This window comes from Scophthalmus maximus, chromosome 2 (genome assembly GCF_022379125.1).
Source record: "Scophthalmus maximus strain ysfricsl-2021 chromosome 2, ASM2237912v1, whole genome shotgun sequence".
NCBI lineage: Eukaryota > Metazoa > Chordata > Actinopteri > Pleuronectiformes > Scophthalmidae > Scophthalmus > Scophthalmus maximus.
Genome location: NC_061516.1, coordinates 10962703 through 10988710, shown reverse-complemented (window position 1 = coordinate 10988710; position 26008 = coordinate 10962703). Strand labels below are relative to the sequence as shown.

At 43.0% G+C, this 26008-nt stretch overlaps 1 protein-coding gene across 3 annotated transcripts in view; it reads right to left on the bottom strand.

The window, feature by feature from the left end:
* The window catches only part of LOC118300548 (E3 ubiquitin-protein ligase RNF43), an 84577-nt gene that overhangs the window by 38978 nt on the left and 19591 nt on the right, over window positions 1-26008 (bottom strand). The window contains exon 2 of one of the 3 annotated variants that reach the window (XM_035625044.2): window positions 1354-1413. The exons of the other annotated variants lie outside the window; for them this stretch is intronic. The gene's annotated coding sequence lies outside the window, so the exon portion shown is untranslated. The remainder of the gene's footprint in view (window positions 1-1353; window positions 1414-26008) is intronic. 3 annotated transcript variants of the gene reach the window in all.

Genomic DNA, 26008 nt, shown 5'->3' with positions numbered 1-26008 from the left:
TTGTGAACAATAATTTCGGCTATGTTTGGGCGGTGGCATGAGCGCGACCTCAGAACGCAGCTTGTGCAGTAGGTGTGCTCTTCAGCCCTGCTCAATGTCTGCCAGGCCTGAACGTACACACACACACACACACACACACACACACACACACACACACTAACATATACAGGAGCTCACACCTGCTCTCCCTCTGCAAGCTCGACACTTCCAGCCCCGCTGACGACTGTGGATTTTACGAGGCGAGTCCGCCTCCTCGCTCCTCAATACTCCCACCCTCTCTCTCCCTCCTCTGTGCCATCCACTCCCGAGTCCTTACCTCTGCTACAATATGGCCTTTCAACATCTTTGTTGAGCATGCCGCAGTGATATCAGGCTAAGAATGCCTCCAGTGTAGACAGTAGACACACAGGCACCGGAGCCTCTACCTCAGCGTCTGAACCAGCAGGCTGAGGAATCCGCTCAAGTGGGCAGGTAAACAGGGCTGCCCTTTGGAACACCACTCTCCTTTACTACCAGTGTGTGTGTGTGTGTGTGTGTGTGTGTGTGTGTGTGTGTGAGAGAGTGTGAGAGACAGAAACTGTGAACAAAGCTTTATATCAAAACGAGTTTCCATTAGTGTGTGACGGAACAAAAAATTGAGTATTCAATACAGCCACAGCTTTGGGGTCATGGTCGATTTTCTCTCCAGCAAAAAAGCAAACAAACATTAATTTTATCTTATTTTGCAAGACATACATGGACTTTGGAAGGATTTTTTTTTTATGAGTATGCAGATGTAATGTGAAAAAAAGGACAATTTATAGGTCCAATTTAATTATATGAAGTAAATTTTGGTCGCACTGCTCAGAATATGCAACTGGATGAACATCCTTCACTTTGAGCATACTGTATACTGAGTATTGTCACACATGCACTGGGGCAGGTGATGAAGGGGGTGAAGCTTGTTTCAGGGCTTCACTATTTATATATCCTAATTTAAATGAGGGTGTACCACAGCACTGTCTTTGGAATTTGAACCCTTTGTGATTTCTGGCTTAGAAAACTTGAGTAACATTTTGTTTAGTTTTTTTGTTTTAAAAACTGCAGCAACATGAATACTGTCTTAAAAAAAAAAGATGATTTATCCAATGATCGAGAGAAAACATTTCTTTCCAGGAGCTTTTTCAAACCAACACAGTTTCACATGTTCTCACTGCCCAGCACAACCACAGTTTTCATTTCAAACTCAAGGGCAGAGGGGGGTAAGTGCAGCTCCCTGTCCAGATTGATCCTGCCAGTCTGGGGATTGAACCAGCAACCCTCCAAAGCACTGCCTCGTAGTGGTTCGGAGATGTTTCTAAAATATATCTATACCTTTCAGCCCTGTCCTGTCTCGGTCAAGTGCAGGGTGTTTACGGTCTTGGGCTGATTTCACTAAAGGACACCAAAAAACAAAGATATAACATATTACTTTATTATTATTACTATTATTTTAAGCATTGTTGTTGAGATGAATGTAGTGAACTACACGATATGTAATATATGTGCTTTTATTTGGTCTCTCTCTAATTTATTCTCTACTCTCTGTCTTCTCTCTTGCATTTGTCATAAAGCTGATTGCAGCCTGAGCTAACATGACTGATGAACCCTGTTGACCTCACAGCCACAAACCGACTGCCAAAACTTGTTTCTAATTCACTTCACTCAGCTCCTCACCTGTCAAACTCCCCACTGCAATTAAACTGCATTAGATTTGAAATACTGTTATCAGGCTGCTACTCTATCACTTATGGAACAAAGTCGAACTGGCGCGTAATTTGTTTGAACAAATCTGAGTGCATGGCCTTGCTCGCTGATGTTCTCCTCCATCTTTATTTAGTAGCTGCGTTTACTGATGTTAATGAGACAAAGTATTTGGCTCAAGTAGCTCAACGAGGTAGTGAACTTTAAGAATGCCCTCTGCTGGACCACAAGGCGAGCTACTTCAAATGGTCTGATGCACATACGAACTGTAAATTTTAAATTCAAACAGGTCATTAAAGTAAAAATTATTTTCTTTCCATATTTGAATGAATGTTTGAATTTTCTGAATTCATTAAAAGGAAATAGCCCTACTTAATATATGACAAAACACTGCTCATCTTCAGAGACAGCTCCAACAGCAGCACACACTCGACTCCACTACCACACAACACTCAACACATCCATATAAACAGTCATAAAAGTCTCCATAGTGCATATACACATAAATCACTTGTCCTACTTGGAAACAGTGTGTATACAGTACAAACACAGACACTAACAAAGTAAAGTTGAGCCGTGTCTGCTGCTGCTTCTGCTCTCTTGCTATCGGCAGGGATTTCATTTTCACAGAGCCGTGCCACCTCAGTAGTACGAGCCCGAAGGTCTTTGAACATCAGCACACAGTCCCGACTCCGATGAATGAACTCCGCGGCATTCACCTACTGCACTTCGGCCTGGGCGCCAGTGCAAAAGGAAACTATTTAGATAGAGCAACATCCAAAACATCCTCAGAAGGCTCAAAATGGCTCGGTAAAATGGCCCAAAACAAAATGGCTTTGCACAGATGACATTTATTTAGACATCACTCCTCATTAAAATATATTTGGCGCATAATTACAGAAGGGGAAGTGCATGGTGAGCGTATCGAGCCGCACTCAATCTGCCTCGGCCAACAAAACACAGGGCATCCTTCTACCGCAGCGGCGACATTATAGTGCTGTACTTCCTACTTTAAAGAGCAGTCTTCCACTCTCAGCTATGTTTTCTGCGGGATAAAAGGTAGGGGAGCGCGGAACAGAGCACGGCCTGTCATCACCGCTGTTCTGTCATATCATAGGGAAGCTTTTAAATTGGTACTTCTGCTGCCGGGCAGGGTAGGTCTGCCAGTGTTTGCTGGTAGCCGCTAGATAAATCTCTTCAGCAGGGACAGTGTGTCTGTGATTTAGGGGCCAGCCGACGCCACAAGTAGGCACTGCTCCTCCACTGAGAGACCTCATTCAGGTGGCTAAGGTACATAAAAGCCCAGCAGCCGCCCGTCTACCTCAGCCGTGCCTTGTGCTCTCCTCCTTTTGACCGGGAAGCTCTGGGGGCCTGCAAACAAAACATTCCTGTTTTTCTGCAGATTCTTGGCAGCGGTGAAGAAGGCCTCTCAACTTAGTCACAGGAAAACACAGACTGTACTGGAGTTTTGCGTGCATTTTTCCCCTTTTTACTATCATTGGCTGCAATTCATCATAAACAAGAGATTCGGAATCCTCAGTGTTGTGTGCCCCGTTGAAAAGAGAGGGATTTTCCCTCACAGAAAGTGTGCAGTCCTCACTTTGCTGTTGTATTTTAGCCTCTGGCCAATGACTAAACCAGTCTAGGATATGATACAGTGAGCTCCATATCTTTTTCTAAATGTTGCAGAGCAGAACAATGTGAGGCACACATCACAACTTGTTATTTTTTTTGAATACTATTAATCAAATAAAGAATGAAGAAGAAAAAAAATGCTATGATGAGGCTGTTCATAAGATCACGTCAATCTCATGTTTTTTTCTAAGTCCTAAGTGCTGACAGAGAGGACTTAAGAGCTGTTCCACTGTTGCTATAATTTACCTGGAGGCTATCGAGAGAATATTGTTGCATTGAAACAAAAATATATTGCAGCAGACCTGAAATGATTGGAAGGGTTTTAATTGATTGTCTTTAGGCTGTTAGTCAAAAGAAGACATTTGAAGTCTTCAGAGACTGCATAAATGGTAAATGCACTGTATTTATACAGCGCTTATAGACCATTCAAAGCGCTTTACAGTGGTGGTGGGTGGCCGTAAGTATGGATCAAAATTTAAATTCAGTCCAAAACTATGGTCACAAACCAAGTCCTCCAATGAAATTGTTCCTTTGTGTCTCATTTCATTTCACTCCATCATTAAATGCCAGGTATAGTCGGGTGATTTCAAGTGAAGTGGGACAGGTTTTGGCAAATGTCCCTTATATAACATTTAATCCAGTCCAACTAAACACATGTTTTTCTCATTTAATTAGCTGCTCAACATGCCTTCAGTGAATTAAAATTGTAGAAGGGACATCAAAGCTACATGAACGTTCATTCTCTTGTTTACGTAAGACTGGCTGAGCGGGACACTTTTGATAAGGCAGGACATGTACTTTAAACGTTTAAAATAAAAACTACAAAAATATTTCTTCAGACATCCGTGTTTAATCCAAATTACATTAATTTATATGATTCATAGTACTGAGTTGTCAAGTCCCTGCTACTGAATACTGTATAATAATGAATCAGTGGGAAGAAGGAATCATGAATCATCTTCCATATAATCAATCTCTCTCTTTTATTGTCAATTTCATCAGTTTGAATTCTATTTCAAAAACATGCATTTTGGCTTGATATTAGCAACCTCTCTTAGATCCAACTTCAAAGTTAAATCAACTCATCCTGGTTCATTGTCAAAAAATGTCAGACCATGGGGAAAAATTGACAATGTCGTGAATAATTTTGTCCAGTATCTTTTTTCAAGCCAAATATTCATGAATGACATTCCTTTGCAATACAAAGGAATTCAGATTTCCACTGATGCCTTCTGTGGTTAGTGCCCATGGCTAGGTCAGGAGGGTCTCCCACACAAACAAGGACCCTGCTAACCGAGACAAGCACATTCACCTAGACAGATTGACTCATCTTCACAATACAGACCTGGCCGGCCCTGCAACCTGATCTAATATCCTTCCAGAGTCACTCAGCAGCCTCATATTAGACCTTTACACTTCCTCTGCTGGGTCTCCTTCCTCTGGACCCTGGGGGAACGGGGACGGTGGGTATCTGTGAGTCTCTGTGACAGTCTGTGTGTGTGTGTGTGTGTGTGTGTGTTTGTGTGTGCACTAGACACAAAAGAGGGTGACCTCATGTGACATGAAAAGAGACTCGAGAATCCTGTCTGAACTGGAGTCAACTGGAGGGTCCACAATGCTGACACTCGCCTATCAACTGCCACCAGAGTCAAGTTCATCTACTGCCTGCCCGGCGTTCAAAAAAGAAAAAGAAAAAGTCTTGAATCTGGGGTTTTCCTGCATTCTGTCCGACTGAAATCCAATCATTAAAGTTTAGTGCTAACTGAAGGCTGCTGCTCTTAGCAGCAGGCAGGTGACAACAACAATGTGGTAATAACTTGTCATCACCTTTTCCCGCTGCTTGTGGGTTGGTTTGTGGCATTTACTGCCATGTGAGGGGAGGGACTGGAGTGCAAAGTGGAACCAGAATTTCCTGATCCATTTTTTTTCGTGTTGGAACCTTTGTTCGCCAGCCAACACATCTCCACGGTCGATTGCACACACACCTGCCCCAGACGGAAAGGAGGAGGAAAAAGAGAGGGGGGGGGGGGGGGGGGGGGGGGGGGCATGGAACTCAGCTGTAGACCGCAGTAAATAAACGCATAAAATTAAACTCCTGGCAGGGAAACGATAAAGACCGAGGGGAAAGCACAGCATTCCCTCACATAGGTCCATTCAAGCTGCACTGCTATGTGGGTGGGCTGCAAATCAGAACCAGCTTTTTACAGGCCGGTCCCATTGAGCAGGCGGTGCAGTGTGGCAAAGGCCAGCTGCCACTCTGCCAAACTGCATCGCGCTCCAGCTCTCCCCCTTGTTAACCACATCACAGCCAAACCGACAGCGACCATGACCTTCGAGATCACTCATCGCCTCCCAATTGTCACATCCCTCCCATTCCCATTCACACCTGCTTATCATTGCAGGATAATGGTAAAATAACAGAGCTGTGGATAAAGGGGCAGTGCATCAGCGACAACCTCTCTAGTTAAATAGTTCAAAACAACCCTCGTGTCCTGTGGGTGTTCTGCTGATGTTAATGCTAATGCTGGCCTGTCTAGTCTCTCTACTTTACTACTCTGTTGCAAATTATCCTATATTATTATAAAATTAACTGTCTTTAATCTTTTTTTAATCACACTTTCATTGCACTTTGTTGCATGCAAGTCAGAAGACTCCGTATAAAAATCACATGTTTGTTCTGCCATACTACCACATCCTGCATCTGAGGAGGCATTCAAGATGCTGATTTTACTACACACTGTGTGGGGGGAAAAAAACAATTATTGTAAAAATAACTCACAGAAACGCACAGAATTCCTCTAAGGTGACCAAAGGTTAATGCTCACGGTGCGAACATACTATGCCAGCGATTATTTCCTGCTCTACTCTCTATTAAGTTTAATTAACTTCATCTCCCTCTGTGAAGGTGTGACTCATGGGATTTTGGTAAGCTCTGTAATTGCAGAGGAATTAATTCTGTCAAATACTCATCAGGCATTAGGTAAACTGTAGGTGTGCCCCGCCATGTATTTCAGTATTCAGGACAGTCCTGTAGCCTAGAGTGAACTATTAAATCAGTACTATGAGCCGATGTGGATGATTCAGCTGATCTTTAGTCATCCTGACACTCTGCCAGCCTGTTACCACTGCAAGCTTGATGTGAATCATCCCAATAGCACAGACGTTTGTATTGTTTAAGCTAAAGCAGATTGACGATGAACTTATCCCTTCTCTCTCTGTGATTCTTGGTACACAAACACACTTACCAAGGTGCTGAAAGAACATGTTACCCAGGTTAACAAAACAATTATCGTTAGTCCTAATGTTCCTGTTTATTTATTAACAATAGCAACAACAGAATGATATTCTATCAACAGCTAGGTGCTGGATAGAAATTGATTTTAGAATGCTGACAAATTGGAGCCTGCTCTATATGCAAAATGATTTTAAATTTAGCTTTTATTTGAATTCTCTTTTTTCAAAACATATTTTGGAAAATTAATGGTGGACACTACAGAAAAGTGGGATGATGACAAAGACCAGTCTAAAAGAGGTTCTCACGTTGTGACACTCATTGCTGCGTCACCCCAGGGTGTCTTTCACGTGATGGCTGTTTTTATTGGCACCTCTAAATTCCTCAAAGCGGGACAATGGAGAGTTACCAGACACTGATTTATGCTGGAGTGAGGTCTCAACTCGGTCTCATGCTCCCTCTCATTTTAGAGTAATTCATTAATTATTTTTTTCTCTTCTCCTATAGCTCAGGGCAGAATATCAGCCCCACCACAGACCCCCCACACACTTGCCTTGAACGTACACCACTAAAACCACAGCTGCTCAAACTTAATACAGTAGCTCATCATTTAGCTGAATATTTGAAAAAAAAAAAAAAACATATCTGTTGGAAGGAGCCAGATTCAAAAAAAGAGAGGAAACTTTTATGACTGTTTCAAGCTGACAAATTATAAATAGCATGCTCATGTCTTTCTGTTTAATATGAGGCTGGAACTAGCACCTGTTTAGCTTAGCTTGGCGTAAAGACTTGAACTGGTTGGAGACAGCTAGCTGAGCTAGCACCTGTTTAGCTTAGCTTGGCGTAAAGACTTGAACTGGTTGGAGACAGCTAGCTGAGCTAGCACCTGTTTAGCTTAGCTTGGCGTAAAGACTTGAACTGGTTGGCGACAGCTAGCTGAGCTAGCACCTGCTTAGCTTAGCTTGGCGTAAAGACTTGAACCGGTTGGAGACAGCTAGCTGAGCAAGCACCTGTTTAGCTTAGCTTAGCATAAAGACTAGAAACAGGTGGTGACAGCTAGCCTGAAGGTAGCAGGCCAGCTGTCTCCATGTGGGGAGGTTGTTAGCTTCTACCAGAAGAGGAGAAATGCAACGTTATTTAACTCCAGAGCTGTCTGATGTACATTTTGTGTCTTATTATCTGTTTTTTTTTTAATGTTAGCTACTAGTAAGCCTGTATTCAGGTCTCCAATGTGAGGACAGAACTTCTGAAGAGCCGCTGCATGCCGTACAGTGGCGTTATCGTTGGGCTAACTGTTGGCGATCAGTAAACACCTCCAGACTGCTGGCTTTCTGCTTGTCCAACCACAATGTCTCATTATCTATTCCAAGTTTAAAATACAGCATATTTTTAATCTATGGTTGGCTTTAATAGACCTGGGCTCAGTAAAAGAAAAAAAAAAAGAAATGGTTGATGTAACTTACTCATTTTAGCTTTGAGTAATAAGTGAAGCAATCCAATTACTTTTGATGACATGAATTTGTGCTATTGATGCTACTTAGACTCCGACTTCACACTCTGTAGTGAGACACGGGACCATCCACCAATCAATGCTGAGATGTAAGCAAACATCTGTGCCTACAGAGAACTACAACAGCTGCCTACACCACTCTCTCTATTGGTGGTTTACTTTAAATATTCATATGATACGCACATTACACATTTACAGCCACACGGGTTTGAGCGAGCGGTGCATTGTTTTGGAGTGGTGAGGCCATGTTGGCAGTGTTTTATGGTGAGTGTGTGTTTGTCTCACTGTGTGGACCGACTGTCACCTCAGGAGAGATGGATGGGCTCGGAGATCAGTGCAAGGGGTGTGAAAGGAAGGCTGGAAGGGTAGTAGGGGAAGGAGGGAGGGGTGTGTTTCAACATGCAGCCCCTCAGTGCAGACGGGCACTGACATTCAAAGCACTTCCGACCTCGCACTCCCTCCAACGGAACATGTTGTGTTGTTAAATCAGTGGCCCTGAGGTAAACACGCTGGCGTGATTGTTGTTTACCGGGCCCCACCTACTTGGTCACCGAGTTGTTGAAGCAATCGTTTTATCAAACGCTTTCCAGTTTAACCACAGGTGCAAATTAAGTTGTTTCCTTTAAAGCATGTCCTGACTTTGGGCTTGAATGTTTTGAGAGTGCTCGAGAGCAAACCACTTAAAGGAGGCAGCGATTGGGAAATATTTAACATAGCTAAAGTTGAATTTAGTGGAATAAACCATAAATCTCGAGGGGATTATAAAAATCGACTGGCATGTGAAACCCCTGTCGTCTGAGGAGGAAATGGAGCCGGCCCGGGGTGTTTTCCACATTACATGCAGCCCTAATATCAAAGGAGATAACAATTCCAGCTGCATCGCTGTTGCTGCTATACACAGGATCATCTGGAAGAGTCATCCCCCACCGGTGGCTACAGCCCACCATCCACCACCATACAAAATCGCAAAAGCACGATCCGATCCACACGCTCGCATGTGTTCATGCAGAAATGTAACAACAATAAAACCTTTTTTCGGTAGCACCTCTATAAATCAGGTGCACGAAGCCACATAGAGGTTAAAACGGCCATCCTCGCAGCTGGGGTGTGGAACACGAAGGAGGGAAAAAGAGGAAAGAATTGTACACTGAGTTATATCTCTATTCTTAATAAAGGCTGTCGCTCCCTTCAGAAGCTTAATTAGAGGCTGAAGTGGTTGCACGCGATGGATCTGGCCCTTGGCATAGACCTGCGACAGCTGAGCTGCTGTGCTCTTTAGTGAGGATCTGCTAAGAAGCATGCTGTCTACTTGGCCCTCCAGGCCAATCAGGCAGAATGTGGGAGAGGAGTAGGAAGGTAGATCAGGTATGAATCAAAAAGCACGGCTGTCAAGGTGACAGACCCCCAAGGAGAACGAGATTGATGGTGGAAGCATCCTGTTTTCTCCTCACGCATCTGTGGTTCCGTGTACGCCGAATGGCACAGGAGTGATTCAACGCTTAGAAACACAATTAATTGCTTAATTCGTCAAGAGTTAGATGAGAGGATCAACGGCGCTCATGTCTGTGTAACGAGCTGCAGCCAGGAGACATGCCTAGTCTCAATTCACATACTTCCATGCTCACACTTGCTATTTTGAGTGCATAAGTGTGTACACACAAGTATGGTGACACGCAGTGCACTAGCAGTAACCAGATGGTGCAGATGCAGACAGGACCAACAACTTTTTTTTCAACTTTAGGAAAACGGAGGCAGAGGAAGGAGGACACGTCGTCTGAGTTGAGTCAAGCTGTGCAGCGATTTTTATGTGACACGACATATGGGACACACACAACAAACTAAAACATAAATTTTTAGGTCACGTCGTGAGGCAATATTTTGGTGGGCCACAACCACGTTCACGTGTTGCGATCGTCTTTTCCGATGAGTCCATAATGGCCGTGTTTGATTTGCGACGACACTACTCTGTCGTTGTGTACACAGTCCACTACATGTGAGTGCGCTGACTGAATATCCTATTTGAGACAGTGACCAGTGGTTTAGCTCAGCATAAAGACTGGAAACTGGGTGAAACCGATGGCCTGGCTCCTCATATTAAATTAGTCCTAATTATATGTGCGAGTTTAATCCATACGAAAAAGACAAGTTGCTGGGTGCAGTAACTTCCTGCAGTCTTGTCACCATGAAGCTGCAGAATGAATATATACGACATCATGTTTTCAAAAAATTATGTTAAAATGTTTTTCCTCCAGTTATTTTTAAGAGGCTATAAATCTGGCTGATAAAGTCATGAGGGAAATGATTGATTCCATTTCAATGTTGACTTATCAGACAGACCATTAACAGCGCAGGAAATCACATGTAATCACAAATAGTGCATCAAAAGTCTTCTTCGCGACAGGAGGCTGAATTGTGTCACAGAAACTGTACAGCAATTTTTGGGGGGGACTGAGATGGAAGTCAATCCAATTTTCACTTATTAAAAATGAAAACTCTTGGACTAATAAACAGATTTTTGATTGTGTCTGGATGGCTGTCCGATATATTACCTTTTATCAAATGTGGTTTTTGACAATCGAAAGGATTAAAACATGGAGACCAACTGGTCTACAGAGAGAGGGCACCAGAGATCATTCACACACTGTTGCAGGCAGTGCAACCTAAAACCCAGAGAAGAGTACTAGTGGATTTTTGGCCAATAAATGCCTCTGGTTTGCACACACTGCACTGCCGACTGAAGTCATGTTGTGAGAGACGAACAGTATTCTCTGTGAAGGGAACGGTTTAGTGTCAGAGTGTTACAGTACACACAATATGTTGAAGCAGTGTGAACACACATGTCTGTGTCATTTGAGTTGTTTGTAGATGTCTCACAAAAGAGATCTCTTCAAGCTGATCTCAGTTTATCATGAAAGAAAAAGGAAATGATGTAGAGAAAAAGTATGCAGAAAAAAATAATAATTTATATCACTGAAGTAACTTTCAGTAAGATTTTCAAGCCAACTCCTGAGCCACCAAACTTTCTCAAACGAAGTGCAACCCAACAAAACCCACTTTGATCTATATACTTAGATAAATAACATCCTCATTAAGAATTACATTTTGTGCAAAAACAAGGGGAAGGGGAACTCCAGTGATTGAACACATCAAAGTCTGGTTGGTGTTGGGGAGCACGACTGTGATAGAGTTGCATAAAGCCTTTTGTGGTTCCAGAGGGAGCTGTATAAAGTTAAGTTGCCTCAAGTGACATCACTTGAGTCACTGTCAGTGAGGTCCGAAGACTGCAAGTTTGAAAATGAAAATAAATCTCAGAGGGTAGAAAGCAGTGACCTTACTAGACCTCGATAATCTGCTCTTCATCTCTGCTCGACGCCAGCAGCCCGAGGCTACGTTAGGTGCTACAAGCATAACATATCAGAATATATGACCCAATTGTCAGCGGTCGAGTTGCACTGTGGGTATTGCAGGCACCCGGTTTTGGCAAGGGAGGAACATGCGTGGTAATTTAAAAAATGGCTTTCCACCATCAGTCTGACAATGATATAGGAGTGCAAATCAATTCAGTGGAGTATTGATGCAAAACTCCCTGCTATAACTTGTCTCTCAATACAATACAATGCACAATAAGAAAGCATTACAGAAAAGCTATGATTCATGCTGTTTATTTCAGCACAACTTTGATTAATTTAACTTATTATACATAAGTAAAAATGTTACAGGACTGTATTATTGCAGGTGTTTTTGTGCAAGTGCATAAAAGTACAAAGCAAAGAAATATCTGTCCACTTTATATCTGTAACTCTTGGCATCACTGTCCTCATTGTGCCCCTTCGGTTTCAAAGCGTCTCATCTCTCAGTGAGCAGAGAAACGTCACTAATCTTTGGAGCAGAACCTTCTCTCTATGAAGGACTTTATTATGAGGAGCTGTGGAAAAAATAAAAGCATGCCGACGATGGACGAGGGTAAAAAATGAAAGAAAAAAAAACCAACCTGCGCATAAAAGGGGACTGATAAGGCCGATTGCCGATAAGAGACAAATACTGTACATGCAGAAACGCGCCAAGACCAGGGAGATGAGGGCCAACGATAAAACACACCAAGCTGAAGGTGGCGAAACACAAGCGTCTGACACAGAGACGGGAAGGGAAAAAGACCAAGATATGGAGAACAGGAGAATGAGATTAGGGGTGAAGATGGAAGTGTATATGTGTGTGTGTGTGTGTGTGTGTGTGTGTGTCACAGTTGCACCTGTGAGCAATCTTGGATTTGTCAGTGTGCTTCAACAGGCATCTCTGTAGGCTTCACTTCCTCTAAATGGGCCAGATGAATATGTAATCTGTGCTCTTTCACTCTGATCCTTTATTTCCACTCTGGCTACTCACAGTAACCCACTCTCCTGCTGATCAGAGCAGTACAAAAAACTGCATAGACACAATATGCTGTACACGAGCCACACAAAAGACAGGTCGCATGGTCAAATCTCCTCCTGGAGCCAGACAACTGAGCATGATGACGATCTGAAGACTTGCTGGAATTTATGATGCCCATCCCTATATAAAAACTATACTATAAGTATTTGACAGTAAAGAAGAAATGACAAAAAAAAGTAAATTTTACAATTTTCAAAAACAACAAAACAATATCAATGCTGGTAAATACCAATGACTCAACAATTACTTCTCAAAGTGTTCAAATTTTCGTCTTTTAAAAACAACTTACTGTACATCCTGTACTCTGTTTTGGGACAAATAATAAACTCCCCTGCTATTGGAATTTTAAGACTCTCCTAACACACACACACACACAACACACACACACACACACAGACACAGACACACACACACACACACAAACACAAACACAAACACACCAACACTCAATCCATCTCCAACTCCATGAGCAGGAACATTTTTTTTTACAGAATAGTGACACAAGCGTCCAGTTTTGCACGAAATTGTAATAACAAATGTTTTAGATTCTCTGAGATAATGGCTGTTATGTTTTAATAATCAGTTATATGGCCCTGAACAATAAAGCACCTCTGGTTTAAGTCATAAAAAGAAATAGATGAATGTTTCAACAGGCCTCATGATGGAGTTTCGCCATATAAAAGCTGTTTTTGGTCAGTTACTGTCAAATCTCTTGTTTGAAAATACAGTATGACTCTATTGGATTAAATTCCAGAAAAATGTAACTCAAGAGGGGTGGAGGTTGTCCCCGAGGTCTAACAATGCTCCTCAGAGAGCTCAACGGAGCCCAACAAAAGACTCTGTAGATGACTTCACACATTACGTATAATCTGATTTGGGCAAAGTGTAACTTCCAAGACATCACCTTCATCCGGCTAAGCTTCAGATTTACCTGAAAGATGAAGACTGTGGAACCCTCAGATGATGTCAGAGATAGTTTATGTATAAAAATGCATTAAAATGCAACAGGGGCTTTAAATGATAAGAGATCTTAGTGTTATGACTCTCGGGGCATGTGCTGGGACACGATAATGACTGCGGGGACAGTGGAACCCACAGGTTAAGGTAGAGTTTACACTGCAGTTTGATGTTGTCACATATGGGGACTGAAGAAGAAGATTATATGGGCCATGGAAACAAGCAAATCATCATGGACAAAATCATCACGGACAAAATCATCACGGACAAAATGTCCACAAAAAATGTGGAAGAGCTACTAACATCAAATGACTGAAATATTTTAACAGAGTTACTTTCATTTTTGATGTAACTCCCTGTCTTTCAAGCAATTGGTTTCCATGGATTCCCATCCATGCAGATCAGGAGGGCACTCTTGTTTTTGTGGAGACATGGCAAGCTGTCTGCTGTCCATCAGTCCACATCATGCACATCCAATGTGCTGGCCCCTGCCTCCTCCTCCTCCTGTTACAATCCCAGTCCAAAGACGGGCGTCATGCCAAATACACCAGATAGTTTTATCCACAGCTGCAAGCAGGCGGCCAGCCCAAATAACAATGAAGTCCACTCATTAAAGCTAGCCCGACTCTGACAAAGACCCGCGGGAAGAGACAAGTGAATGGAAAAATTTATCAACAAACGGGTATTAAACAATATTCACTCGTGAAGTTATTAGTCTTCAAACACCAAGTGTGTTTCTGCAAGAAGGAAGGACCGAAATGCAGCCTGTGATAGACAAGACATAAGAACTAACATGAGCTGATATCAGATGCAAAAGATATCTGGATTTGTATCCCCGGGCTATGTAGAGCACGCCTCCCATGTGCAGAAATGAAACCAATCTCTCCTCTCATAAACACCGCCTCAACAGTGTGATATCAAAATGCTTGTCAAAACATTGATAACTTTGGAACACATGTCTTTTGTAGATTTATATCCCAAACTATCAAACGCTCAAATATAACATTTTTGAAAAAAACAATATAATAAAACGGTCTGCTGTCTAGCGACTGTGTGAAGCGAAGTGCCAAAGCTAACAAACAAATATTTATCAGGTATAGCGTATAGGTAAGTTTTTATTGTTTAATTGTATGTGAGTATCTAAGTATTTATCCATGATGTTACCATAGCTGAAAAGCAATACAAAAAAAACAAAATACAAAGACTGCTGTTTCAGTGTGGTTGTGGGTTAGGCTGTCAGACTGAAAATGAGAGTGAACAACACGGTTAACATCAGCTGTAATTATATTTTGTTTTCTTTAGGCTGTTATTCTGCACAGTAACATTCCTCCAAATCATGTTTGATTAGCCACGGCTTCAAAGCAGTCACTCGTCTCACAGTGAGAGAAGAGACTGTAACTGTAACATATGAGCCGGCCACATGAGCCTTTATATTATTCCGAGGGGTCCCACCAACAGCCTGTGTTTTCTCTGACATTAAAGACTGCAGCCTTCTATTTCTGTCATATGGTTAAGTTTTACAGAATTGCGCTCTGACAACCACGGGCCTTGGGAACTGTGTGTGCACACAGTGTGTGCGAAGGACAGAGTGCAGGCGACAGTGCAATGCAGGGAGTGCGGATAGCATGTAGCAGGAGCGTCTCAAAACATCCTCAGCGGGCACATAGCTTGGTGCTGTGCCGACGTAACCTGAAGCCTGCTGGTAAAGGCATTTTGTGCTTTCACACGAGCCTGGGATGTGTGTGTGCGTGTGCGTGTGTGTGTGCGTGAGATTTGGTTGTGTGTGTGTGTGTGTGGGGCGGGGGGGCTTCGAACATCGAGGCGAGCATCTAACAAAGGCCTGGGCAGGCCGGTACAGGGCGGGGAACAGCTGGCTTTTCATTGACAGGATTTGTGTGCTGGAAGTTAAGATTTCCCTCCAAAGTGGGGCGGCAGTGGTGGCAGGGGCTTGCAATTGTTCCAACTGTATATGAATATGTAAATATATGCAGGGGAATAGAGTTGCCTGGATGAGAGGTGGGTGTTTTATACTGTCCAGACGGAGGAGATGATCAATGCTTTAATGGACACAGAAAGCGATGACATGGGGAGCCCATGCCATCAAAAAATAAAAGGAATACACCCGAAATAAAATGTTGAATGAAAGGCCAACATCTTCTCATTAATATTAAAGAAGTGTATCAAATCAAATGTAATATGCTTTTTCAGATTTTTTCACACCGTTGCACCTTTTTCCCAACAGTTTGGACCTTCTGAATCCATATGCTCTGCATTGTCACTGGTAAGACATCAGATATGTGCTACCTCAGTGACATGAAGGAGGTTCACGCGTTGCCTTGCTTATTATATATTGCCTCTCCAGCTTCCCGCCTGCACATGCACAACTGCCAGGATTGAACCCCAGGTCTAAGGACTACGTCAAAATAAGTTTAAATTTAAATGCTTTCATTAACTGCCTGCATTATTTCAAAAATAGAATTATTGAATGAAAAACACGCACAACGACCGCTCAGTTCCTTCCACGTGCTACATGTTGATGGATTCAGTATTGAGTGAGGTACACATTTTGACACCCCGTGGAATGACTCCATCTTGTTATTTTTAGCAGCGAGCACAGCTCATCCATCATCCAGCAGGAGGGTGCCGTGTATCCCTGTCCATAGCTCCCTTCGCGCCGCGAGACCCAAGAGCAACCTGCTTCATCCTGTCGCCCCCCACAGAACTAGGCCACCCAGTGAAGACATCAACATGCCGATTGTTGGACTCCAGAACATTTACCTCATCTTTTGCCCCCACCCCCCATGCTCTGTGCACCAGCCAGTTGGTTCCCACACTCCCCCCTCTGTAGCAGGCATCACTGCTCCACAACCTTACCCCCACAAAGGGGCCAATGAGCAGTGATGTCACTTTGTAGAGGCTCATGCACGGCTTCACACGCACATTTTGTCACAAACATCTACATAAACACAATCGTGAACACACATACACACACCTACGACATCACTGCAACCATCCCCCCATCCCACAATAGCACTGTGATTTATCTGATATATTCTCCAACCAAAACTCATTTACTTTGGTTAAGTCACAACATGTCTCACATGTCAATGAGTAACAAGGTAAGTTAGAAGTTAAAAGAAAAATGTAATTTGTAACATGACGAGAAGAGAGTTGACCGTCAAGGCAGAGGACTTGGTGACAATGCCTATTTGGCAATATTATGGATTTGACCCGAATGTCAAAAGGGAAACTGACGACGTCAATGGTGCAATGTGAAAGCTTTGTCTGATGAAGGTGGCAGCATCTGGACACACGCTCACATGTGCTGCCGAAAGACAGGTGAAAGGGTGACACGCCGAGTTCTGTTTGCCGGCCAAGGATGGTAAAAACTAAAAGTCTAAATGTGACAGATGTGATGTGAGAGTGAAAGAGAGCCACAGCAGGGCAAAGAGCACCGCACACAGCTCTACTATGAAAAAATGGCACGGATGGGGGAGTTAGAGATATTTTGTCAAATTTAATGTTAAAGTGACATGGTGAGGATGATTTTTTTTTTCTGTAATGGCCGTTGTCGCTGTCATTTTGAAAAACCTGATTCTCTATTTAATTTCCCCAACATCACACATCTATCAGGTCAGACCATTATCAGATATTGTGTAGGCTGCTTCCTTGTCGTTCCAGCCCCCTCCCAGCTTTTCAAGCTTCTTGGCAAAATAAAAGGCCTCTCTGATCAAAGGACCCAGAGACAGGTTCCAACTGAGAAACCTGCAGCTATCAAAATGGTTTGTTTATTCTACATCGCCATGACAGTATCAGATAAGAAATCTAAAAATATAAGGGGCAAAGGAAGCGGGTAGACGATGACAGAGTGAAGCGTGCAGGTTACAATGAATGTGAATCTGAGTGGCGGAGGAAACAGAGGCAGATAAAGATGGGGGAAATGCCTGTTTCCATTGCTACTGGATACAAACAGTGGCAACAAACAACACAGGTCTGGGGTCAGCTCCTCAGTTAACTTTGCTCTGCTTATTCTTCTGTGAGCTGAAACTTCTGTATATAGTAGAGTGCCATATATAAATCATACCTAAATACCAATGAAATTTGTCTCTTTTCTCTCTTTTTTTTAAACGATGACATTGCGGACTATTTCCACTGCTGGAAAAACAAACTGACTGTGGGTTTTTTTTAAAAAGCTGATGTAAACAACATTTCATCTATTTGCATTAGATAAGCCATGTGAATAGCAACGTTTCCAAGCCATAACTCGAGTACAGTTATCAAAGGGCTGTTATCCTGCAATTATGCAATTCATAAACAATAATGAAATAATGTATTTGATTATGTTACACTATTTTGGCAGTATAATCTGTAGCTTCAACAGGCCGTACAGAAGGATACATCAACGCTCGTACAGAGCCACTGCTGTAAACCCCATTTCCATCATTCACTACATTCAAATGTATATTTCTCTCATTTCTCTCAGACTCGGACACAGGCAGGGAAACAGGCACAGCAGAAAAGCCGTATTTCCATGATACCAGGGCACCAAGTGTCCAAGAGTTAACCCAAGCAGTAGGTGGGGCTGAAAGGGAGAGCTTGCTGGGGGCTGTCCAGTGGCACACACCCCTGCCCCATGAGGCCAATGGTCGACAAGGAAAATGTCACCCTGAAAAAATGATTGACAGGCCACAGCTTTGACTGTTGGTGAATGCTAAGGAGGGAACAAGTGTTGCATAACCATGCAGCTAGGGAAACATAACTCACAGCTATGGTTGCCTCCCATGTCTCCAATGCCTCCCACTCAGACCACAGCCTTGCAATACTATACCTGCTAACAAGGCGGCCTGACATTCTGCCTCCACTATTTGCTTTCCACTGTATTTATGATCTCCTGTCTATTGTGGAGCCAGCCCTTCTTGTGTTCCCTTTGATTTGCCCGGCACAATTCCTTCCGTTAAAATGGTGTTGCCTTTCTGTGTCAATGATTGCCCGGCTCTGAATCTGAACTTTTGAACCTTCTGAGCGACTCTCTCTTGTACGCCGCATGGGAGGTGAGGCACGTAGAGAGCGGTCTCTGTGTTAGGGGGTAAACTCGTTTACGATTTGCACCATAAAACTTCCTGAAAGGTTGGATAAGTTAACCTTTCACCTTCCCACGCACCAACAGTGCAGAGTCTAAGGAAGCAAAGGTGTAGGTGTGTGTTTTTGTGAAACTGCGTACGTGGGACACAGTGTGCGTGAAACTCCTAAAGAGCAGGTGTTTGTGCAAGCTGTCCCACGAGAGGCACCCTGGCTACAGTGTTGTGAGATCGCTCCCACCTGTGAAGACCAAATATGAGACATTTATTATACAGGGGGGACTTATCTATTGCTCCCTATCAGACGGCTATGTAATGGAGAAGCCCTGGACAGATCTGCTTTCAATGCCCTGAAAGGCACCCAAAAGAAAATCATTATGCCAGAAAACAAAAGGCGTCGTAGGCGTGGAGGAGAAACCCTCTGATGGGTACTGCCCTCTCTCCTCCCTTCTTGCCATGCAGCCTGGAAACACTGGGTCGCTCCAGGGCATATTATGTCAGTGTGTTTGTGTAGTGGAAGTGTGTGGGTGGTGTGTTTGTGTGTGTGTGTGTGCGTGTGTGTGTTTGAGATCTTACTAGTCACCAATTTTCTAGTTGTGCCTAATTAGACTGTATAAAGCACTGACTGTGTACAGGGAGGTGGTGAGTAACTATATATTTTACACATAATTACGTACTGACAACGGCTGACATTTAACTGGGGAGTTGTAATTTAACCATACCGGGGCCTATATGCATCATTGTGCATATTCTATTATGAAGTCTTTAGTAATACCCAGCTGTAAAGTGCTGCCACTTTTTGTCCTCTGGGCACCAACCAAACACCAGTTAAATGACGCCGGCCCTCTGAAAGTCAAAGCTGGCTCACCACCTACCAGCCCTTCAGCAAAGGTCTCATGCAACCGACACTTGCCACAGTGCTGGATGTGAACTGTTATATAACAAACTACAAAAGAGCTATGCATCATAGCCAGAAAGAAAACAAACCAGCAGGTCATTTAACTGCAGTCGACACCCGTAAAATCTGTACACCTCTCATAACTTCCAGCTTGGATGAAGCTTAATAATTTAATTTCTTCAAGCACGATCATAAGGCTTACTAGTGTGACCATAAATGAAGTGTCTCAATAACTATCATATCATCCCATCATCCGCTTCTGGTGTAATATTTTGTGCTTTGTGAAAGAAAAAAATTTCATCAAACTAGAGTTGCCGCTCCATGAAACCAGGAGAGATGCTGGAGAACTTCAGGTGATCCATTATGAATAAACTTATTTCTTCAGGTCAAGGATTAAAAAAAGACAGTATGTGCAACTGTGTGCCTGACGATTGTTGCCCCATCAAATAAATGGCAGGGATGACAGAGCAGTCAATTAAAAGCTGCAGAGGTAAGGCTCAGATGGGAAGCTACTTGTCTCCGGTGTTTTGTCAGGGTGAACAAGGCCAGGACTTTCTGCTGGGGAGAGGAAGTGAGCTTGGGAGAGGGAAGGGGAGTTATCTCTCCACTTTAGCAGGCTCCAACAGAACAGAACAGAGCGGCGTACAGTACAGCCCGAGGAGATCTGACATTACAATTTTAGATACAGCCTGTGCCACACACACACACACATGCAAGCACGCACACACACTTCAAAGAGTTTTAATTTACATATCAATTATAAAGAATCAGATTCAACGTTCCACAATTCAAAGTATGATTATGTTTATATATCATCAAGAGTGCCATGGGCACAGACATTCAGCATAATATGGATGAACACCGTGTTCAGGTATAATGTGGCACCACCTGATGAAATAAGCAACATAATACATTATAATGGACACATATTCACAGTGTTCCTTTTCTTTCTTTTTTTAGAAGATCCTAAAAAATTCTAATAAAATTGTGCAGAATATATTGGGAATAATGTCAGTGTTCTTTCAAATGCACAGCTTTTATGCACATTAAATGAACAATATGGCAGCCACATATGAGTAGCAACCTCCAGGGGGCCTAGCAAATACATTATATTGTAATGTTCAAATGGGCATTTTATCCCTGTATCAGAAATAATCTCCTTCCATGAACCTGAAAACACAGACATGATCATTCAAGTACATTGGGCATGTGCATGCCCAATGTACAGGAAGTAGATTGAATGTTTGCAGTTGATTGCTTAGTTCCAGAAAATACTAGCAATCATTTCCGCCAATGACGAGGTGGATATGTTACAGTAAGTGTTAGCAACACTTTGCATTCAGGAAGTGAATGCCGGCGACTGCAAATTGTGTCTCCGAATGTCTGTTTCTGTCTCAGTTTCTCGAGATTTCAAACTAAAACAGGACCAACAGCTTTTCCAAAGTTCTCCGGAGTCATGTGGATAGCAGACTTATTACAACTGAAACATCGTGGTGTGGACTTTGCCTAAATCTGTTTGACGGTATTTGGTTCACGCGCCCAACATTACTGATTAGTTACAACCAAAATGTGTCACTTGTGACACGATGGCAGAGATATCAGTGAGACAAATTTTACATTGTAAAACTTGAAATTTTCAGTACTGTTTGTTAAGACTTTTCTACTAAAACTTGATGCAATCAATCTAATGGTGTGTTCTCACCAAAGGGGAAAAGTAAAACGGGCGATGCAAATGGTGCGAACGATGCAAACGCTTTGGTTCACTCTCTCTCTCTGATATATTTGAACTCGAGTGAGATATTTGCACGAAAGCGGGTTAGCGCTGAGAGTCTCTCTGACATTAGCGTCCGAAAGAGAAGGGTTTAATATTCACGGGTTGTGTTTACTCGTGGTACTTGCCACGCAAGAATTGACTTTCTGAGTCCAAAAGCAGATTCTTTTTCACGGTTCGCGCATTCTATCCAGTTTTTCGGGCCAGTTCTGTATTTTCATCGTCACTGACGGTCAGAATCAGCCACTTCCCTCGGCCCTGTTTCCCACCTGCAGGCCACTCCGCCCCTGCATACACCTGTTCCCAGTTGCCAACTCGTCCCCTCTGTACAGTATATGTACCTCCACGTTTACACACACCAGTTGTCAGATTGTCGTTGTGTTCATTACCAGGCTCTTAGTTTGCTTATCTACCTTATTCCTGTTCCAAACTGTTTGCCTTCCTGCCACCCCTTTGTACCACTGCCTGCCTGACTTGTTTGCCTTGTTTTGAACATTACAGTAAAGACTCTTTACCTGCCAGCATTGATTTGGTTGTGCTTTGGGGTTGTAATAATGATGAAATCTCAACTTAAAGCATATCTTCTTGTCTAAAAATATCTCTCTACCTTGTGCAAATTCGTGGCTTTGCCAGTGCCCAATCGATTGGATGTGTACTGCTCACTTTTTGGTCATTTGACTTTTGAGTCAATAAACTGATTGATATAAGATTTGATTAGTCAATCAGCGTTGCTCTCTCCTGTCTACTTCCCTCGCGGATAGATTCTTTCAAAGTCAATTGGGCAGTGGGACTGGACCTTGCCCAACCATGATAATTGTCATCTTGTGATAACGAGATGATGAAGTCATGATCATCATAAGATATTAATGTTTGATATTTCAAGATTGGAATACAATTGATTTCTTATCTCAGAATAATGGGATAACATAATTAGTTAAACATGCACAAAATTGTAATTTCTTTTCAAGAAATAACAATTTCTGTCACTTGCAGCTTCCAGTCTTGTGTTTTGTTTTTAGGAGGTGAGCTAATGCTTTTCCATTTTAGATCAGGGATGGTGCTTTTATAATGTGATATAACTGGCAACAAAAGAGCAATTACATCCTCTCTCTCTCAGAGAGTAGGAACATTAACACTGTTATTAATCTGATAACATTTTTGGTTTATTTAACGCTACCTCTGACTTCACAATTGACACACAAATCTTGTGTAACCATTTTCTCAGTTGAGGAATTGGAAAGAAGAAGAAAAAAAAGAACCTCTTGCAGGTTTGACAAACTCTCAATACAATCGATTAGTTGATCATTATACTAAATATCAGTCAGGTTAAAGTATTTTGAAGCACTTTGTAACTTGCTTTTGAACAAAGAAACAAAAATCATTCAGAATCCATTAATGTCTGCTCTGTGAAATTGTAATGGTTAATTCTTGGATTGTATAGAAAAGATTTGACTGGTTAATCGACAAAATAATTGCCAGATAAATCCAAAATAACAACAATCACCAGCTGCAGCCATATTTGTTACAACAGCCAAAAGCCTCTCCTGTGTGAGATGTTGAGTTTCCAACTCTGGAAAGAGAAGAATGAAAGAAGACTCATTGTGGCTGTTATAACTCTATATGTATCATTAATAGCTCATTTAAATCCTAAAAACAGTGGTTTGAGGTGAAACCATGTTTTTTTTGCTCTTTCAGTGTTTTATACTGTGACCACACCAAAGAAAATTAATCCAAACATGAAAAGGATCATGAAAACAAGTGTGAGTGGGTGAGGAACCTGCCAAGGAGAGTTTAACCAACATGTGCATGTTCAAGCATGGGGATTAGGACATAGAGAGAGAGAATGTGAAGAGGGGCGAGAGAGAGGGAGGGAGGGAGGGAGGGAGGGAGAGAGAGAGAGGAGGCGACAAAGCAGGAGGGAGTGCTGAGATAGTGCTGCAGAGCTGGGATAGGTTTTGAAGCAGAAACTGTGGCTGTGGCCTTTTTGGAAGGACTCCAGGGCTTGTAGTGCAGGTCTCCTTTGATAATGGGCCACAGTATGTGTAAGAGTGTTGGGCTCCAGCCAAGGTACACAGCTTTTTGCTAATAGTTAACAGAGTGGGCAAACAGTGGAAGTCAGCGGCATGGAGGTAGGTCAGGGAACTGCAGAGGTGTATACCCCCCCCCCCCTCTGCTCTCTGATAGATCTCGGCTCAGTTCCCGGCTCTTAGGTTTGGACTGAAGCTTCATAAACATGCTGTTGACTCATATAGGACAAAATGTTGTAACGAGCACTCAACAGGACTTTTTTCATAAATTACTGACGAATTGTGAAAAGTCCTCTGACAGGGTCAGAGCCCGATCGAGCTGCTTTGAAAGCTTTTTTCACTTCCATTGTCATGTGAAGCAAATCCATGTCTGGAATTCAGAAAAAGGACCAGGACTCTGTGATACTGTATGATACCTATGTGGCGTTTCTGCTGTGATTTTTGAGGGGAAAGGATCAGATTTGGAATTAGACCTATAAAACTGACAACTAACAACCAATATGCTTTCCTGTCCACTGTTAAGTGCAGTAAATATGCAGATATAAAAGTGATAGAATACAAGGCGATGGGGATCAAATGCCTGAAATTGAGGTGGCTGTAAGCAATTTGAATCCAATACACTTTTTGTCCTGTATGTGCACTGAAAACACAGCCCTGGCTCTGTAAATTGAAAACAAAACAAATGGTGCGGGCCACGCTATGTGTGCAGTGTGTGAACATCGCTCCCAGACACCTTAAGAGACGTGCGAGCGATAGATGCTACGACGCAGGGGCTTTGGCCTCGGGGTAGGTGCGTCAGTCTGAAAAATCTTTCTACAAATTCGCTTACAGCCCCCTTTAACGCATTGCATATTATTTTCTTTACATAACTTTAGCCATGGCACCGTGAAGTTACTTATGGTAACATTTTATTGGCGATCACACATTTCCCTCCTGTGTTCTACTTCTTTATTAGTCTTTCTGTAATACACGTTAACAGTGACTGGAAGGTTGTGTATACAAGATTTTTGATATCATTTTTCGCCTCTTGTCCGCACACTTCGGCTACACCATATTTTTATACGGTCCATGGGCTACATGCAGCACCGATGCTGGCTGCCATCCAGGCCCACTGAGAGTGCGTTGCACAAACTTTTGCAGCCCTCACACGGAGGATCATACACTGCCAGGAGCACCAACCCACTAAACAAAAATGATCTATCTTATCAGTCTGCACAGCAACTAGCAGGATTGGTTTTCTTTGTGTGTTTGTGTGTGCTCTCCTGTACAAGGGTCACTTCACTTTGTACGTCTGGTTGTGTTTAGGTGCCCGACTTTCATTTGGCAGAGATCACAAATGTTATGTTGTTCCTTTTACTACAATGTTAGCCTGTCTTTGTGATTCTTCATGGTCATATTTACTCTGGTGGTAGAAGATGTGCTATGATTATGTGTGTGTGTGTGTGTGTGTGTGTGTGTGTGTGTGTGTGTGTGTGTGTGTGTGTGTGTGTGTATGTGTGTGTGTGTGTGTGTGTGTGTGTGTGCGCGCGCATGCTTGCGCATTGCAGTCCCAGACAGTCGAAGGACTCAAGAGTGGTAGACGTGTCATTACCCAATCCTCTGCCGAGCTGCTGCTCTAATCTCAGAATGAGCAGACCAAACACCACAACCACACACAGTTCTGCTTTAGTCTTTAGAGCTGGCTAATGCTGTGCTAACCCTGACCTAGGGGCCCCGAACAAAGCGCGACACCATGCTCCACCCCACTTCCCCAGAGCAATCTGGGGGTTTAAATAGCAGCATGTGCGGGAATGAGGCTTGGCAGCTCAAGTCACCAACGGATTCTCTCAAAGTAGAAAAAGAGCCGATATAACTCCAGACACTCCTAAAAGCATGCCTTGCAAGCTGTCAAGCACTACTCTGTTTTGGAGCGGGTCCCACACAGGAGGTTATCAGATGACCGGCCCTGATGAGACGGCCCTGCTCTCTCAAACACAGACTGCCTTTTGATCCTCCCACCTGATTCCAAACTGCGGCTCACTAAGGGCAGCTGACCTTGAAACAGCAAGAATCTGTTTGTTTTGGGTTTTTTTACTTGGAGGCTGCAGGAAGCATAATTATGGACTAAATGTACATACATACGGGTTATGTAACCCAGATGTAGATGATATTCCACTGCTCTATCACTTCCCTACAAAGTCCCAGTCTTGTGGTCAAGGCTATTTGCAGGGAATAATCGGAACGTATTGCAAGTGGAAAACCAGCACAGCGTGTTGGCATGAAAATGCCAAGATAGTAATGCATATTTTGAGAGAGTTCAACAATGAGGTAATTTGTGTGTCCGCTGCTGACTGGCGTTAGCTGTTAGCGTTGGTTGACCCACACTCCAGGGGGTTAAACAAAGGGGAGCGTGTGACTGTGCGAGCCTCTCTCGGAGCAACCTAAACGGCAGTGTGTCAGCATTCCTTCCAGGTGCCAAGGTATTCACTTTGGACAAGAGATGAAGGCACCGTTTGGGACAGATTCTAATTGGGAGCAGCCAGTCAGGAGGTCATGTTGAATTGGATTGGGTCTCCTAGATACGCTGTAATTTCCTCAGGATTGTTGGATAGTACACGAGGCACAGTCTAGCTCGACTTTGGTTGTTTTTGGAGTGTGCGACAAGGGCATGGCTGTGATGAATCATGTATTCCACATGGGGTAAGACTCATAAACTGCTGGTGGCATCATTGTTGTCCCATACATAAAGGAAAGGTATTGATTCATTG